Source organism: Scatophagus argus, chromosome 10, assembly GCF_020382885.2.
Source record: "Scatophagus argus isolate fScaArg1 chromosome 10, fScaArg1.pri, whole genome shotgun sequence".
NCBI lineage: Eukaryota > Metazoa > Chordata > Actinopteri > Scatophagidae > Scatophagus > Scatophagus argus.
In genome coordinates this window covers 14,924,901-14,943,194 of record NC_058502.1, presented here as the reverse complement: position 1 = coordinate 14,943,194, position 18,294 = coordinate 14,924,901, and the positions used below count along the sequence as shown (strand labels likewise).

General features: G+C 42.0%; 1 protein-coding gene across 2 annotated transcripts in view; it reads left to right on the top strand.

Annotated features, from left to right (window-relative positions):
- mcu (mitochondrial calcium uniporter) overlaps positions 1–18,294 on the top strand; it is a 54,266-nt gene that overhangs the window by 27,014 nt on the left and 8,958 nt on the right. The gene's annotated exons all lie outside the window — the stretch shown is intronic.

Here is an 18,294-nt window from a genome sequence, read left to right as displayed (position 1 = left end):
TGCATGTGTATTTATGTGTCATTGGGTGGTATGAAATGGAGAAGGCAGGCAGGGGTTTGTATAAGGTGGGGGTGGTTATACAGTGAAAAATGAGTGGAGGCTTTCCTCGGACTGTGTTTACATTTTACTGCGGCGGGCTGCTCTGCGATTGGGGGAAGGTCGGCAAATTGGGGCAGAGGAAATGTATACATAACCTACGCTGTGGAGAAGTAAAAACATTGGCAGTGGGTTGTCCTAGCAAGGCCTTGTTCACAATGGGGTGAATCAACAGAGCTGACGGGGAGCGAGTCGATAGTCTCAAGTGTCCCTGTCCTTACCATGTAGTCTCCAGAGGGAGAGCTGTTTGTTCACAGGGCAGGGGAGGGAGGAGACACGGGAGGCTCAGCAGGGAGTGTTTGCCTTGCCGGGGCTTGTTGTCTGTGCTAGGTAGGGCTCAGGATGATATTGTCATAACTGCAGTAGGACAGCAATACCTCAGCAAAACACTGATGCCGTACAGAGATTCCAGTAGAATGGAAATCAGGTGGCATAAACTTGTTAGCCCTGCAAACATTGTCTCAAACCATGTGTGCTGCACTGTCGGGTATTTGTGTACTGCATTGTTTTCAGTCAACATTTTTTTTTTTTTGCAATTTTTTCCTGTTTGTGCATTCCATTGACAATCCCTCTCTCTCTCTCCTGCATTGCTGCAGTACAGGCACTTGTCTCCCTACTTGGCTAAGCCAGCACTCCCTCCCTCCCTAACCTCCTCTCCCTCCTCCCGCTGTCGTTCCTTGGCATCCATCAGTTAAGCTGCAGCTTCCCACGAGGCCTGATGGGTCACAGCTACACACACACACACACAAACACACACTGAGCCATTCTCAGCAGCGCTATTCATACATGGACCTCTCGACCCATCTGCGACTCAGCCCTCTACAGATGGGAGCTGTGGCAATTTGGACAAGTTGTCAAATGTCACACTGACACATGAAGAGAGAAATCTAAATGAGAAGGGAGAACAAGTTGTTAGTTCCTCACTGTAAACTGGCCAATTCATATTGTAATAGTACGCAAGATTAGATTGCTGAACAGATTGGTCAAAAAACAGAAGTGGGAACCTGTAAAATAAAATAAGGACAAATTTTTGAATGTAGAATATTCTTATACTACATCCTGTTAAGGATGTAGTACAAGGATAGTGCTGGGGCACTGAGCAAGTCACACTTTACAGGGACTTTGAACCTTTGGCCCGACTTATGTCTTCACCAAGCCATGTCTATGTCAAAAGGATCTTCTCTTTTGCCTGAGAAATCATCGACCCTGTCTTGTAATGTTCCTCCTGAAGGCAGGGAAGACATTGATCAATAAAATGAAATAATAACATTGTTCAATCAATTCAAGTGTTTTTTTGCTCTTTCCTCGCAATTCTTAGGTGTATATTGCCAGTACTCTATACAATCACACATTGCCCAATCTGGCAGGTGGGTGTAGCCCAAGAGTAGGATGAGCCGCCCTGTACAGACTTGCTTCAGTGTGGTTAGGAGCAGGGAAATGGCTAGTCACTGAAAACAATGGCTGCTGTTTTCTCCAGGAGGCAGGTGTGTTATGAAGAGAGCCATGACAACAGTTTAACGCTCTATTTAAATGATACCTTGAACCGCCCAAATTATCAACCGTTTCCCCTCAAACGAACTTCTGTGTTCTGAAGTGCAAGCTCCCTCTAACAGTTTTCAGAGTGCATCTCTCTCTCTGTGTGTACACATCTCCATTGCTTCCTCTCTTTTTATAGCATCAAGTCAGCAAGAGACCGCCATACCGTCCATTTACTCTGATTGGCCATAAACTATGTGGAGTTGCCAGTCCAGGCTTGTAGCTTGCATCCAGCCAGTTGGGATTTAGCTTGTATTTGCAGTCAACGCCTTAAACGTTTTCAAACCTGACACATTTTTAGTTCCCTAATGTCACCAGGCAGTCTTTGAGAAAAACAGGGTATACAAAGCATAGAGGTTTTGTATGCACTCAGTGGTTCAAGTATCCACTCTTAGCAAATCAACAATCAGTCTTCTTTTATAGAGCCTTTTACTGCCATGATTTTGCCTAGTTTTCATTCATCTAGAGCAGAGGTTTTCAAAGTGTGAGGCGTTCCTCAGGAAGGGAGTGAGAAACCTGAGAGGAAGATGCTGTGGATGAATTGAGGTGAATTGCTGCAATTTCAGTTAAAACCTGTACTCCTTCTCAGTCGCATCTTAACACACAGACTTGATACTTTTAGATTCGGGGTGACTTACGCTTCCCGAGGATATCATTATCTCCATCGCGACTAAAAGTCTATAAATCTGTTTATTGTGGGGAAAAAGGATGGGTCTTATAACTGCAGAATTCGCCTGAGAATCATCCTGTTTTTATGTTTTCTTCCACATCAAATTATACCAGTGATAGTTGCCTCTATATCCACTGGATTGCAAACAGGAACTGCCAATAGCCAATTCAGCATACCTTAAATTTGCCAACTGTGAGCAAACCTACGAGTACTAAATTCATGGCAATATTATACTTCTTGTTCATTTCCCAAGCTCCCAAATTATAGGGAGTGTTCCAAAACAAACAGCAGTAAGAATAATAGTAGGTGTGACAAACTCCATTAATGATAATCTGTTTTCATGTTGCTCAATATTTGCTTTACATTACTAAAGCTCAGAATGTCCCATCGTGTTGGTCTTATATTCCTGCTACACTAACACTAACCTCCATCTATTCATATACTGGGGAGTGTTTGTCTTGACTTAATCTATAAGCCCAGAACAGTGGTGAAACCCCCTGATTTGGGCTGACCATCTCGGTTCAGAGTTGCACCTTTTGAAGGAGACCATAGCCCTAATTGGCTGTTACTGCCGCTATCACACACAAATACACCCTCATACATATGAGTTACAACACACTCCCTATTCCTCCCTAATCCCAGAAATGTTTGCTCACAACCCTCTCAATTTGACCATGATACAGTGGGCAGCCCATATGAAATGGTGTGCACAGCATGCCTAAAGGCAGAGGTTAATAATGGGAGCTGATAAACAAAAGAAGATTAATGGGACTTGCCTGCTTGTCCTGAAGGCCTCTCTGATTGTTCTGTACAGTCGTGACTCTCCTGGGGGGGAAGAGTGAGCTAAGTCTGTAGTTTCAAACCTCTTGATTTTCTGTATCTTTCATGGTTGTCAGTGAAAGGAGAAAGGCAACGAGAACGGAAAGAGGGAGAACACAGTTGTCGCTGTGATTGGGTTCTGTATTGCTCCTTTTACACAGCCTGATTAAGGCGAGAATGTTTCGCTGTTACTCCACATCGCTGTTCTGTATAAGAAGCATGAACGTGGAATGGAGTGGAGTGGAGGTAGTAACAGAGCCAAAGCACCCTAACCTCTGTGTGGAAAGTGCAGGGTGGACACACCTCTTTTCCAAAACACTGGCAAAATGTAAAATCACACATTCGTGCGGCCTTAGGCCAGCGTTGTTTGGCTCAGTGTAAAGAAGCAAAGCTGGCTTAATGGCGACTCTTTGTTGCTGCGGTATTGTGGGATCTCTGTGGAAAAAGAACCTTTGCGTGCATTTGCACCTCTTAGTTTATAAAACTGCACCACTGCTGTCAGCAGATGGATATTGTGAAGTTCACCCAACACAAACTTGTGCATAATGTTTTTTCCTTTAGTTAATTCGGTAGTTAATTAGTCCATTCTCATATTGTCTGTTTTGAGTAGCAATACAAAGTGTGAAGAGTCATCACGGCTGTTATTTCAAGTGCCATTTTGTCAGCTGACATGGCAAAAAAAACCAAAAAAAAGCTCAGATCAGTCTGATATTTCTAAACTACTCTGTGTGGTGATGCCTCTTGTGCCGTTAAGTCTGTTGCCTTCAAATCCAATCGATTATTCCGTCATGACTCACAGATACTGGTCGGCTCAGTAAGGCTTTAGACTACCTTTTAGGCTGAGATACCATCACTGTGTCTGATTGTATTATTGATCTATTTGTGCATATCTTTGTGTTTGTACATTCGACAGATATTTCATGAATAAAACTCCAGCAAACGGAGACCTTGGTTTATATTGTGGTTTTAATTTCGGTTTACATTTTCAGACAGCTGACCTGTAGGGTTAAGTGCATTATAAGCAGCCTGAATATGGTTAAATGTTGGTACCAGTGAAGATAGGATGTAGAGGATATTTGGTGAGAAGAAGATTATGCGCCCACCAAATGAGACATCATCGGTCTGAAAGTTCAGAACGGTTAAAGTTGGTCTCATATTAAAGAGTCTAACAAATAAATTTCTGCCTTTGATCTAAGTCAATATGAAGAATTTCAAGGAGAAAGCAGATTTCTTTTGTTGATGTTCATTCGTTCATTCAGTTATCTGTTTGAACAAACCTGTTGATATCCACACCTTAAACTTTCACTGAGTGTAACCTGATCTTATTGGAGTCACCGTGTGTGTGAAAGTCCCTGCCTCTCTTATGAGAATTAGCAGGGATTCTTGATAAACTGCAACCTGGGTGCCCTTACACTCAGATATCATCACGCTGTGACGTTCAGGAGAGATGAGCAGAAATCAGTTCAAATGAGAACTGTATTTTTACATTTTTAGGATGAGGGATGATGATGTAGTAATTAAGCTTTGCTTTCCAGTACCATATGTATCCACTGACACTGTATGGTATTTCATAGTATAAAAATGAACAAAAGTTTGACTAAAGCTGTTTGTAAACACAGTCACAATGGTGTCGCTTGTTGCAGTAATACAACCTGCATGTGGCTGAAATCTTGAACAATGTCACACGGAGCTGAGGAAACGTGCTGCTTTAATCAGAAAATGATGATGCCTAATGTAGATTCTGTGCAAGGAGTGAAAATTTCACATCCTTGCATATAAAACTCCCTCTTTCATTAAACATCTTGTGAAATCTCAAATCTGGCATTTTGGTGCACAGAATGACTAAATGGCACGCAAATATAATTATAAAAATTTTATAGTTATGCCTTTCCAAAGCCGTGTGTGCTGCATAACATTATCAGCGTGTCCTGATAGGCTCTATCACTGTTCCTTCTGTATTTTCAGCTCTCCGTTTTTCCCTCAACCTCTGCTTTCTCCCTCAGGTTTTGCAAACTAGCTGAGATTATATTGTATTATATTATATTATATTAAATTATCAGTTTAATGTATTCAAAACTGTCCCAACAAATACCATTCTTCTGTCAGATGTTTATATACATCTTACCTTCTTTTCTGCTCTTTACCTGTCTTAACTTAAATTGTCTCTTGTTTTTCTGTCTTCTTTCTAAGTCGCAATAAACATATGTCACATACAGCTGCTTTATTGATCGACTTCTTTTTTTCCTAGTGCCCCAGTCTCTGGGATTAAAGGTCTTGTTATGTTGTGAAAGGACAAGCCTCCTTCCCTAATCTTAACAGGGTTTCCAGAGAACCTCAGAGGTGTGAGCTAGCAGGTACTTTCAGCCAGACACCCAGCAGCTCTGAGCAAGAATGTGAACACCTTCTGTTTGGTATCCTTTGACACAAGTTCAAAATGGTTTTATAAGCTATTCGGAGCATGTTATCTATGGGGACTCCACCTTACCTGCTTTGCTGCTTTAACTGTATTATTTACTGCGACACACACACACACACACACACAAGGGTGTCTGTTTATTAATATTTATAGCATTCAACCTTTATCAATTTGTAAATGTTTTAATTTTGAATTTATTTGAAATATCATTCTGCTCTTACTGGTGTTTGCTGGTACTGCTTTGATCTATTTATTTTAACTACATCAAGAGAAGCCTTGCAAAATTTCATTGTACCTGAGTATAACAACAATAAAGGTAATTTATTATGACTAGAGGTTATTTATGTGTGTATAAATGTGAACACTATTGAATGTCTGCGAAATGATGAGTCTACAGTATAAACCCTGACCTTTGGATCTGAAAAGCTTATCAGAAAACATGACATTTACAGCTGAAAGCAAACAAATACTGGCTATATTAAACTTCCTGAAGTGTGATGATGAGATGGAGGATTCAAAATACAAAAAACAAAATGACATCAAAACTGATATCACCGATAGTTTGCCTTTTAAGCGTTTAAAGTTGTTTTGTGGTGTCATCAAAGGACTTTCTTCATTCCCATTACACCAGTGTTCATGCTGAGGCCATGTTATATCTGGTAGCTTGCTGGGGGTGACACCCTAAGGCACTCCTCTAAGAGAAACAGTGAACACATTAAAGTTGTTAAGCCTCTAATTTGCACTAATAGTGGCCCTCTGAGATTAACTTAGCATACATTTTTATAAACATCTGTTCCAAAAAAAGGACAGTGTTTTGCTTGAAGGGACCTGAATCACTTGAATCTTCCTGAATGTTTGGAAGCAAGCAGAGCTACAGCATTTTGTCCACTGTGGGAGGCAACATGATGGGGATACTTTGGTCCCCTTGCCTGAGCTCATCAGCCAACATCAGAGAGGCTGAATCCTGCATTGATTGAGCGAGGAGAATATGCAGGAACAATTGCAGTGGGTGATGGAGGAAGCGCTTGAAAAAGATAGAAAATTAAATCACATTCACACTGTAAGGAATTGAGGATGAAGGGTAGCACAATGAGCAGCATTCTGATGATGGGGATTAAGATATGGTGAATGGGACCACAAGGACAGAGAGATATTGAGGTGAGTTTTTTTTGTTGGAGCATGAGGGAGGTTCACTAGCTCACTTGAATTTCAGGTCAGGATGTCATTTAGGGGAGATAAATGGGCAGAGATGGGAGGAAGAGCTGGAGGCGAGACAAGGGGCTCAGCGCAATCTTGAACAATGTTGTCTTTAGCCATGCAGTCTGAGCCAGCGTTAATATCAGCTGACTTTATTAGACTCAGTATGGTCAGTCCTTTCTCCCACTCCTTTTGCGGTCTGTCTGGGTGGTGAATTTGTCACATGCAGGCAGGTGGGGATGCCACCCAGGACTCTTTGGGATCTGAAAGCCGTGGCTGTCTGCTTATTGACTGCTGTGACTTTCTTTCCCCAAGCCCTGCAAGTGGGCGAAATGATGGACAGTTCACAGACGTTGGCCCACTTTCTGCAAACTGTCCAACATCTTGTGTGAGGGCCGGCTGCTCCCCACAAAGCCCCACGGCGCAGGACATGTGAATATTCAATGCCTGCTGTGAATAGCCTGAAGTGAAGATTATAACAAACAGACAAAACAGAAAAAGTCCCGACTTCCTGTCTTTCCAAGAATATTTCTCAAAATGGTTCTCTTCCACGGCCCTGCGATTGACTGGCGACCGGTCCAGGGTGTACCCCGCCTCTCGCCCATAGTCAGCTGGGAAAGGCTCCAGCTCCCCCTCGACCCTGACGGATAAGCGGTATAGAAAATGGATGGATGGATGGGTTCTCTTCCAATGCAGTATTCACAGTAATTTTAACAATGCTGTCCACGGTTCTGAAATGACAATGATGCAGTCCACTGTTAGTCACGTGTATCTCGGCCAATAATTGAGGCATTTTTGCTATTTTTCTGCACATACATAAAGCTTAAACAGAAGGGATTGAGCCCTTTTAAGACTCAGCCACCTGTCCTGATCAGTGAATTGGAAACTAATAAGCTATGCTAGCTTGTTTTGGGATCTGCAGCCCTCGGTTCCTTTGAACATTAGCAGTTGAAATATGGTTTGCTAGTGGTCCAAAGCATTCATTTGCATAATTCATTTACCAAAGTTTAATGTGATGCAAAAGATTTTCAAAGATTTGCTTTCTGGGCCAATACAATATATAAAATCAGTACAATACTGGAGTGTATGTATAATAATTTGTATTCATTTTATAGAAATTTGTTGATGAACTTTATTCATTTAATTAATATGTTTTGACTTACTTACATCTTTTGTTTTTCACTATCAGGCTGGATGTAAAATTGCTGAAACAAATTTATTTTCTGTAAATAAACTGACTTCTGTAGCACATTTCATACAACAAGAGGCAGTAAAATGTGCTCATTTCTCAGGTGATGCAGCAAAAGTAAAGCTTTCTAGTTTGACACGCTGCATTTGTTTTTGGAGTTTTGTATGTAGATCAGTCAGAATTTGAAGCTGAGTTCTTAAGACAAGTCACTCTGCACCAAAAGCCAGGTACCATAAATGTATTTTAGTACTTACTATGTGACACAGATCTGTAAATATTGACTTAATGCTGCTGTGGAAGAACATTTGTACTGCTGCACACATGGCTCTAGATATGAAATATTCCTACACTTTCTACCCCACTGTTTATCATATTCTCTGGGAGGAGAATATTTTTTCTTTATCATTCATGCATATTTAAAAGGCGTACATACACTGACTGACCACCACAGAAACCAGTGTTCAGGCAGATGGTGTAGCCTCCATGTCTATTATGGTTCCTCCACTGAAACTCCTAAATGCCCGGCAGAGGGCTGTTGGGACTGATCAGGCAAAATCCAAATCCACTTTGTTTGTCACATAAACTACATCTTATGGCTCTAAACAAGAAAATTGTCATTGTACCTACAAAATATTGAGGCCACAAATCAAAGCTCTTGCCACAGTAAATGTCCACTCGAGGACAGCTGTGTGTTCCTATTCTCTTTATGAGTCCGTTGTTCTGCTGCAGCCTCCTCTAAGCTCCTTGAACAATGTCTGGTCCAGTCTGTGGCATTCATTAGCCCAGTTTCAGCACTGGCGTGTCTGCATGCCATATGTCCATGTGGACCACAGCTGAGCAAAACTCAAGGAGACTCAGCAACACAGCCAAGAGGGCAGAGAGTTACAATTCTGTGGATTCACTTTTCCACATTTTTTAGTTCTCTCCATGGATCATCCACTGATCAGGCTAGACAGCTAAGATTAGCTGAAGATTAATAGTTTAGTGCTGAGCTCATTAGGATCAAGTATTGATACTCTGGCTAGTTTTAGCTATGCTTTCATAGTCTTTGTACCTTTTACAGTTCAAGTCGCTCTCAAGGCATGGAGGGCCATAGGCAAGGCAATAAGAGAGGGAGAGCAGAGCTCCTCACACAGATCATTCCCAGGCCTGCCTCTCCATAAATAACAGCTGCTGCTCACCTCACATGCTCTCACAGAGCAAAGGCACAAGCATTGAGGGTCAGCCCTGCATCATGGGAATATTGGTAAAACTACCCTGCTAGCTGATTTTTTGACCATTTATGGTAACAGCTGTCATTTTAACTAACAAGTTGCGGGTGACCCCAAGAGGTTCTCAGTATGCAGGGAGCAATACCAGTGGTTCTTATATGAAATGACATATTTAATTATGCAATTACTGAAACACCCACAATGAGCCTGTTATTTATTTTGCCTTGTACATTTCATCCTCATCCTCCATCCACCTTGTAATCTGACCATGTGAGTAGTTTCATTTCCTGTCACTGCTCTTCTGTCCAATTAGAGAAAATTGCTCACTACAAAGTTTTAGAAGAAGAGCCCAAAAAACCTTGCACCCCAGACGAGGTTAACAGCCACCTGCCTGCCTGCCTGCCTTGAATTTTAAATTTGACATTTTACTGCATGTTTTGTCTGAGCTGACATTTAATTAGTCAACGCCTCAGCGGAACAAAACCAGTGAAAAGCTTTGTTCCCCTTTCTTCTACCTTTTCACATATAGACATATTTTTAGATTAACCAGGAAGTGACTGTCATTTGTGTAACTCTTAAAAACTTTTTGAGGGAGTATAGAAAGGATGTAGTATAGTAAACTTAAATGCAGGGCTGTTACCAGCAGTTATTTTCATTGTGGATTAATCTGTTTTACTTTTCAGATAAACTTGTCAGGCTATAACAGGTTTAGAGACATGAGGTTAAGATGCTGCTTGAGGGGGCAGGGACATGTGAATGCTCTTATTGTGTAAACAACAGGAAGTCAACAGTGAACAGTTGGAGCTGTGACACGAGGATATTAAAGTAAAGTCTCTTGGTGCTGATTACTGGAATCTACTGTACATCAAAAATCATACTTCTCTTTGGAATCCTGTTTCAGTCAGTTCTCAACACATAGACATCATTCACATATTTTTTGACAGTGTCAGTGTGTAATTATATTGGTTACCTCTCTCAGCTAAACATCCATAAATCTATTTAGAAATAGAAAAACGAGGCTCCTCATAACTTTAAACCTCATATTTTATCAGAATTAGCATGTTATAAAATTTTGTTCCCTGTCAAAGTACTCCAATGATAGAATCCTGTACATTTGTGGGTACTTGCAAACTGCAGAGCTGTTAATAACTAAGTCGACAAAGCCAAAATGACCAAACCAAAACTTCTGTTCTCAGTTCCGGTTTCCACAAGGCTGAAATGACATCTTTAAATTGCTTGTTTTGTTTGACCCGCAGCCCAAAATCCATGATAAATGACTTCAAACATGAATTGAAATTCTTGAAATTTTCTGTCAATTGAGTAATCAATTAACCGACAAAACGTTTCAGTGCTAGTCAGAAATGTTGTGTGCAGAATACTTAGCATTCTCTAACTGAATTGTGACATGAGCAGCAAGTTAGTAAAACTTGTTTGTAAACTTGTTTTGAAATTTACCTAAAATAGATTAGTTACAAGGTACAAAGTTTGTATACCTGGCTCTTCGCCGAAACATAACTAGAGGGTCAGATTATGAAAGCAAGGCGAGAGATGAAACAGGAGTGGGAAAAGTGGAGCATCTTGCGCCCTTCAGCGTCACAGATGAGAGATAAATTGGTGATGACCTAGTACTAATGTGTGTGCTCTGAACATGATATTTTATTCAGTGTGGGTTTTCTTAAAAGTGATCATGAACTTTGAATCCTGGAGGGAATATTTTTGCCACAGGAATCCTTGCAAATGTGTTTTTTTTGTGTGTGTGTCTCTTTAAAAGACCAGTTATATCTCTCACCAAGAATTTGTGACAGACTGTTCTGGAGCCAAACTTTTAGATAAGAAAAAAATATCCTGTTTTACCTGTTTCTTTGTTTGCCTAAAGCAGCTTCTGTAGGAACATATGGTGCAGAGAGTGGTCATATAGGGCCACTGCGCTGTCTGCAGACAGTACAAATGGGGGGGTACTTTAATTCTTAATTGAAGTGTTTATCCTCCACTATAATTAATGAATCCAAAGTGATGGCAAATGGTGCAAAATGTGGCTCTGTTCTCAGAGGTGTGCTCGCAAAGAGGATAACAATAATGGTGGGAAGTATAGCTGGATAGTGAGGCTTTCTCTGGGAAGAGAAAGAAAGGGAGGATAACAACCAATGAACAGTGCTTATTCAGCAGCATTGATTGGTGTGTGTGATATGTGTGATGTGAAGGAGCTGCAGGCCTCCACCTTTTCAGGCTCTTGAGGTTTAATTGGGCCCATTGGCTCACCAGTCAGATCAGAACCCGCATGAGCTTGCATAGTGTGCATGTGCACGGCTGGATTTACATGCCTTCCTTAGATACATGTCTGTGAATGTCAGAAGGGTCTCAATTACTTTCAAGAAAGGGAAAAAAAATAGCTAGAGGAAGTGAAGAAGGGAAGGAGGAAGAAAAATAAAATGAAAGCAAGAAGAATTCCTTCATCTAGTCAGGGTGAGGGTCTGAGTGTTGCTTGACCTGCACTGGAAATAACACTGACACAAGCAGCTAGTGCCATCTGGTGTATGAGCAGTCAAAGGGGGTCTGACCTCGCGCACACACATACACACATATGTACATTATGCATTCAAAAACCCATTTCAGTTTCTGCACCACTCAGATTTAAAAAGTGACCCGAGGAAGTTAGAAAGCACAGACGCTGCTCTTCAGCAGGACTGAATCTTTCGAGGAGCAACGCCGCGAAACACAGTGGCCGAGCGCTGACCGTTTTCTAAGCTCAGGCGTGAATGTCTGCACTGCTGTTTAATAATACATCAGGTTCCAGTGTTGCTGCTCCCAGGGAGAGGTTGGGGGTTCGTGAGGGTCCAACTGGCCCTTCTGACGTAAGCCTCCATGTCATAGAAATGGATTCATTCCCAGCAGATCCTATCCTGTGGATTAAGCAAGCCATGAGCTGGCATGAATTAATCAAAGTGTGTCCAGGCTCTGAAAGGCAATTTATTGAAATGGAATGAAAGATTAGTCTGAAATTATTTATATCTTGCTGTAACGGGTGTGCGGTTTTGATATTTGAAAGAGCCTAATCAGGAGAAGGTTGTTTTCACTATCAGCTCTGCATTGCAGTGGGGAGGTCAGATTGTGCACAGGCTTCCATCGGGTGCTGCACTTTGTCACGGTTTCCCTCCCAGTGCGTGAGCGGAGATTACTTAATTCTGTGGCGTTCAAGTATGTGACTGCACATTTCATATCTGTTAATGGCTTTTACCAGACGAGGAACACAGCCGAGAGAAAAGACAGCATTTTCTTTCGTTACATAAGCTCGTCTGCGCTGAAGCGGAAAAAATGACTGTGATTATTGTCATACTGTACTCAAATCCACTTTCTTCTGTAGCAATTGCTGAGTGCCCATCTTATCTAGGTGTGTGCGTGTGTGTGTGTGCGCTTAAGTCTGTACTTCTGAGAGGATGGAGAATGTGGGTGTGTGTACGTGCAGGGGGTTGTAAGAGGGCGCAGCTGTGCTTTTCAATTTGTTAACCCCACAACGGGCTACAAGGAGCTGAGTGGGCAGGACTTTGCACCCCCCCAGAGCAGAATACACCAATAGATAGACAATAGATAGAAGCCTGGACATCTACAGCTGCACCATCACAATATGACCTTTGTGTATTAGCTGTAACTTAGCCGACGCAAGGCAACAATGTTTTTAGCCCCATTTTAATATGTTTTCGCTCAGTGTGAAGGGATTCTGTTAAAACATTTCACATAGTCTGTGAATCAGTCCTTAAGTCGCCATTTATCAAGAAAAAAGACCAGGTGGTTCAAACCTGCTGTTGTTCTTTCTTTCTTTCAACATTTAGGCCAATTCCTGGCATTTTAGTTACACAGAATATACACAAAATATCTTAAGATTAAATGGTCATGAAAAATGTTAAATAGCGTCTTGGTAGGGATGAATTAGTCTCAGCTGTGATTTTTGTGTTCATTTCTGGTTCGTCCAAACAAATATTTATAGAAAATGTCTGATTTTGCAGTTTTAAGTCGCTACCTTTGTTTGTAAGGGAGTAAAAAATATCCTTACATATAAATAATAAAATCAAAATCTAATAAATGGCACTTTCATATCATTTAGGTGATGTTTAATGATTTCTCAGAGAAAATAAAACATCACTGGAAATAAGAGGAAGAGAGACTTTTGAACAGCCACAGTCAGCAGACTCTTAATGTGCTATTAAAAAGTAATAAAGCTAGAAACACAAGGATGCAAAAAAGAAATCTCAGATATCTCACTGGGTAAATGAATGAGAGCATCGTCCACACATTCTCCGTCCACCAGATGATAATGTAGTAGGCGCTGCGTATTTCCAATTTAATAGCTCATAAACCTCATTCGCCTGCTCCAACACTCCACATGGAAATAGTCCTTAAAGTTGAGTCGGCAGGGTGTCACAGCTGATTATTGGTGATCTCTACTCTCTGCTCTTCAAGCTTCACTTATACAACAGATTTTCATTTCTTTTTTATTATTCTCACACATTCGCCCCTGCTGTGCTTTGACTCTTAGTGGAATAGTTGAAGCATTTGTTTTTTTGGTTGTTTTTTTTTTTAAGTACACTTCTTGAGTAAAGACAAGGTGCTTTCACTAGCTGGTCCCTGTCTGTCCTGTCCTCGAGACTGGATTCCTGTCCCAGTGTGTCCTGTCGCTCTACATAGAGTAACCTCCCACTGACCCCACCTTGACCATTCGCTCCTCTCCCAGCTTTGTCTGTTATACTAACATGATGGAGCACCTCACCTCTCCTTGAACCGAACGCTTGTTAAACGACTGTGCCATTGGGAAATTGATCCCAGCTCCTTTGATTGTAAATCTATCCTCACATTACGACTTTCACCAGTAAAAGGAATCGAAAATGAAAAAGATTTTAAATATGATATTAAAAGATAATGTAGATGCATGTGTGCACTGATGCCTGGAGCGATGAGCTCTGTTGGCATGGGTGAGGTGTATATGTGTATCCATGAATGATTTCATGAATGCCTTTGCATGAGTACCCATGTTATCTGGTCTGTAGCAGCCGTCCCGGACAGCACATTACCACTTAGATAGATGCAGTCATTGTATAGACAGATTGCAGAGGTTTCACCTCCCCCGGAAGGGCACCATGAAATGGGAATTATGTCAGCGACATTATTCCTCAGTGCTGGTGTCTGAAACACACAGAGACACATTTCATGCCATGCTCAGCACCCAGAATTTGTATAATATTGTGTCTGGAGATAAAAGGATATGCTCTGACACGAGAGATTTTTAAAATTGTTATTTTATGTGCAGATTTAGCCCTAACAACAAAGCTAAAGAAGTGGATGTCCATATGTGTACTTGTACCCCAGTGGGTACTTCTGCAGATGCCGGGGAATATGTGGAAAGACTGTAGAGTGCCTCATCTAATTTAAAAAGAATAGACATTACTGTTTAAACATTTATCAGTTTATTGACTCAGCTGTAACACTTGAACACTAAACTATATATGAAGAGTGAGGTAAAAAACAAAAAGGTAATGAATAAAGAATTCACATAGTTAGCTATAAGCAATGGATAGTTGAGCTAGTCAGCTAAAAGTGATTGATAAATAGTGAAATTGTTAGCAAACGGTGGGAACAATTGACCAAAAACATGATGATGAATTGTTGAAATGTCCAGCCCCCAGCAGTAGTAGGACAAATGCAAAGAATTCTCAAAACATTGACAGTTTGAATGTATGACTCCATTATTGAAGGCTAAGATGGAAGATGATGGAGGTGTGATTTTTGCTGGACTCGGTACCACATGAGCTTGTTTCCTTACCTCTGGAGAAAATAATCTCAATATGGTCTGTAGGTTGATGCATCTCTCACCACAACACTTCATGTATGGTGGTATTATTGTGGCACATTTTTCCTTTGTCAAAGACATTGCAGCTCCAGTGATTTGGATGTTGCACTTGGCTAAATTGCAACTTTGCTGATATTTTGATTAATTGCTCAGCTCTTTTCAGTCTTAATCTTCTGTGTGCTTTTGCGCTCCATGGTGAGATTGTTACTTTTTTGATTAATCTTTACAGAAGATCATTATCGTACCTCTCGCACGTGTTAACTATGTTATATGAGAGCAATGAAGGGCTCAGAATGCAATGCATAGCCTGCTGTGTATTAGCATATTATTGTGTATCTCCTACAGTTCATAGCGTATAATATATTGGGCCCGTGCTTTGCATTTACTGGACAAAATGCGAGCTTTTCAAACTGAGGAGTCAGTTTTAATTTAATTGAGGCAACATGCACACGTGGTATGATGAAATGCAGTGGAAGTTAAAGCGCAGTGCAGATGAGAATGGAGAGTACATCAAAACGAGCACATCGGGATTCAGCGTAAGACGGAGATGGAGGGAGGGAGATATGGGAGGAGGGAGGGTGAATTCAAGGGGCAACCCCCCTTTGTAGACGAGGGATTCCTTTACTGCAGTGATCAGCAATCTCCCCCCCTTCTCCTACTTCCTCCGTCCTTACCTCCCCTCCTCCCAGCAAGTCTACTCCTCCTCCTCCTCCCCTCCTTCCACCTGCTTTCCCTCACACTCGCAGCTTTCTCTTCATGGCTCCCTCCCTCTCACTTTGCCTTCTTCTCTTTCCCTTCACTCCTTTCTCCTCTCTCTTTCTGCTAGCCACCATCCCCACTACGCAAACTCACGCATACGCACACGGCAGTCACGTTTCAGCGTGGAGGGATTGTCTGCTGCAGGGTACAGTATATGCAGCACATGGGTAGAAATGCAAGCGCGCTCGTGACTCACACCGTTTTACTCCAGCCTTCATTTATCTCTATCGCTCCCCTGCTGCTCCTCCATTTATCCTGGCATTCTTTTTCCTCCTCCGTGCCTCCACACCTCTTTCTCTCCTCCAGCTCATTCGTCAATCTCACCAGCCAACCTTGATGCCCGTTTCTTTTTTTCCTCTGCCTCTGTTAGTTGTGTGACATTGATTCCAAGGTTGCTGTGCTATTGACTGCTGCTACGCTGTTAAATATTTCAGGCAGCGTTTCAGTGGCTGCGTGCCGAGGGAGAGGAGGGGAGTGGACGGGGGGGGGGGGTGCTCTGCAACTACTGCTGACAAACAGGCTGGTGAACAGACGGATGGACACACACACACACACACACACACATGCCACCTGCAAAGACACATCGGTACTTCCACACGTACATGTCACTCCACAGATGGATCTACACACACGCCAGAGCCGTCTTTGCATATGTCTGTAGTGCTGCCTGATGCCAGGGCGCGTGGGTCGGTGCTGTTGATGTTGTGGGTGTCTCTGTGAAATCTTTCCTCTTGGCCTTAAGCAAATATAGTTAATGAATGAGTAAAGCAGTAGCTGGACCGCTCTTTGCAGACTGTGCAGTTATTCCAGGCCAGCCAAAATGCCTTTCTCAGCATGTCATCTGATCAGAAGCCTAATCACTGTTTGGGCTCTGCTTGGTACCACGGGACAGTAATCAGTATTCTCATTTAGGACACACACACACACACACACACACACCATGCTGTTACTGTTACTGCAGCGTTCAGTCATCTTTGGCCTGCAGTGTCAAAACCAAGAGTTTTACAGTCCTGATTAGTAGACACACATACCACACACACCCTGTGGTGGTGCATCACTGCTGCAGTGGGAGCGGTTACTTTTCACGAATGTTTTCACACTTATTTAACTTGTTCCTCATCGTCACCTGTGTTTGCAAATGTTGAAAAATCTAAAAGAAATTTGACTGTTCAAGAAGTTTTAAGTTTTGCTTGTGTGTTTTAGTAAACACACAGCAGGGCCTCTATCTGTGAACCCTTACTGAGCCTCTGAGTGCTGGATGGTCAGTGTAGCATAGCACGCCCCGTGAGAGCAGTCTGTCTTAAAACAGACAGCAGAGGAGATCCAGAGCTGACAACACACTGGTTAGCACCTCGTGGCTAATTAATGTCAGTCATGCTCAGCTACTGACAATCCACAGCATTTTTCAGGGTGGCAAACGGTGCTTAACTGTCAACAACTGTCATTGTTTCTGTTATTCTCTACATTTATCCCCTCCACTTTGTTGCTACTTGTACGTGCAGCAGTCTGACTTGTTTGGGCTGTCTGACTGGAAGCTGGATTAGGCGACTGCAGTTGTGAATGGCTGACACATTTTCTGATTGATGCCTGGGACGTTTAATCGCGAATCTGGCTGCTGTGTTTGTCAGGTCTGTGCTGGGATTACAGGTGGTCCCACTGCTGGGATTGTCCTTTCACAAAGAAAAATATTTTCAATTGTGCAGCGTTTTAACTAGCTAGACTGTGGCAGTAAAGTTCAGCCAGTTGTCAGACTTGACTGAAATGTTTTTACACTGGCTGCCTGTAGTTTGTGTTAAACCTCAAACTACAGGTTATTTTTGTAAGACAAAATAACCACAAAAGGTTCTGAAAATACAAGAGGAATTTGAGTCAGACCCCTGAAACATGAGCCAATGTATTCCCCAAGTCTCATGCTGTGTCATCAGGCCCTCTCAAGAGGCATACAGCAGAAAAAAATGATTTCATCATGGGCTTTTTCTGTTGGTGTCTGTCACAGAATTAGCCAGAATATCTCTACTGTTGAGTCATAGGACAGAAATGCTGGGTGGACTGGTGTCTGCAGTGCTTGTGTTCAGCTCAGTGTTACAAATCCAGAAAGCATCTTTGCAGTGACAGCATCCAAACGTAACTACTACTCTCCTCCAAGATATGTTTTCACTTCATCCATCAGCATGAAGTCATAAAGGAGAAGTTGAACCAGTGAGTGTCAGACACTTTGGGCTCATCACAAATCTGTTCAGTCATACTCAGAGAGAGTGCATCAGACTGAGGCCTTGCCAGATGCTGAGTGGCATCCAGTCAGCTCTGTTTTAAGGGCTTGACATGCGAAAGCTGTCCTGTGGGTTAATGAACGTATGTGGGATTCAGGAGAACATCCTGTATATGCATATCCAAATTAATATACAGCGCTACAGTGGCACAAATCGCATGAATCCAGGTAGCAGTTATTAAATGCGAGGACACAGCAGAGAAGCAGTGCCTTGTTTGTGATGCTGTAGAGACATGTTTACTTCCTGCATGTTCAGATATCTAAAACTTTAATCAGAAATGCCTTGTTTTTAC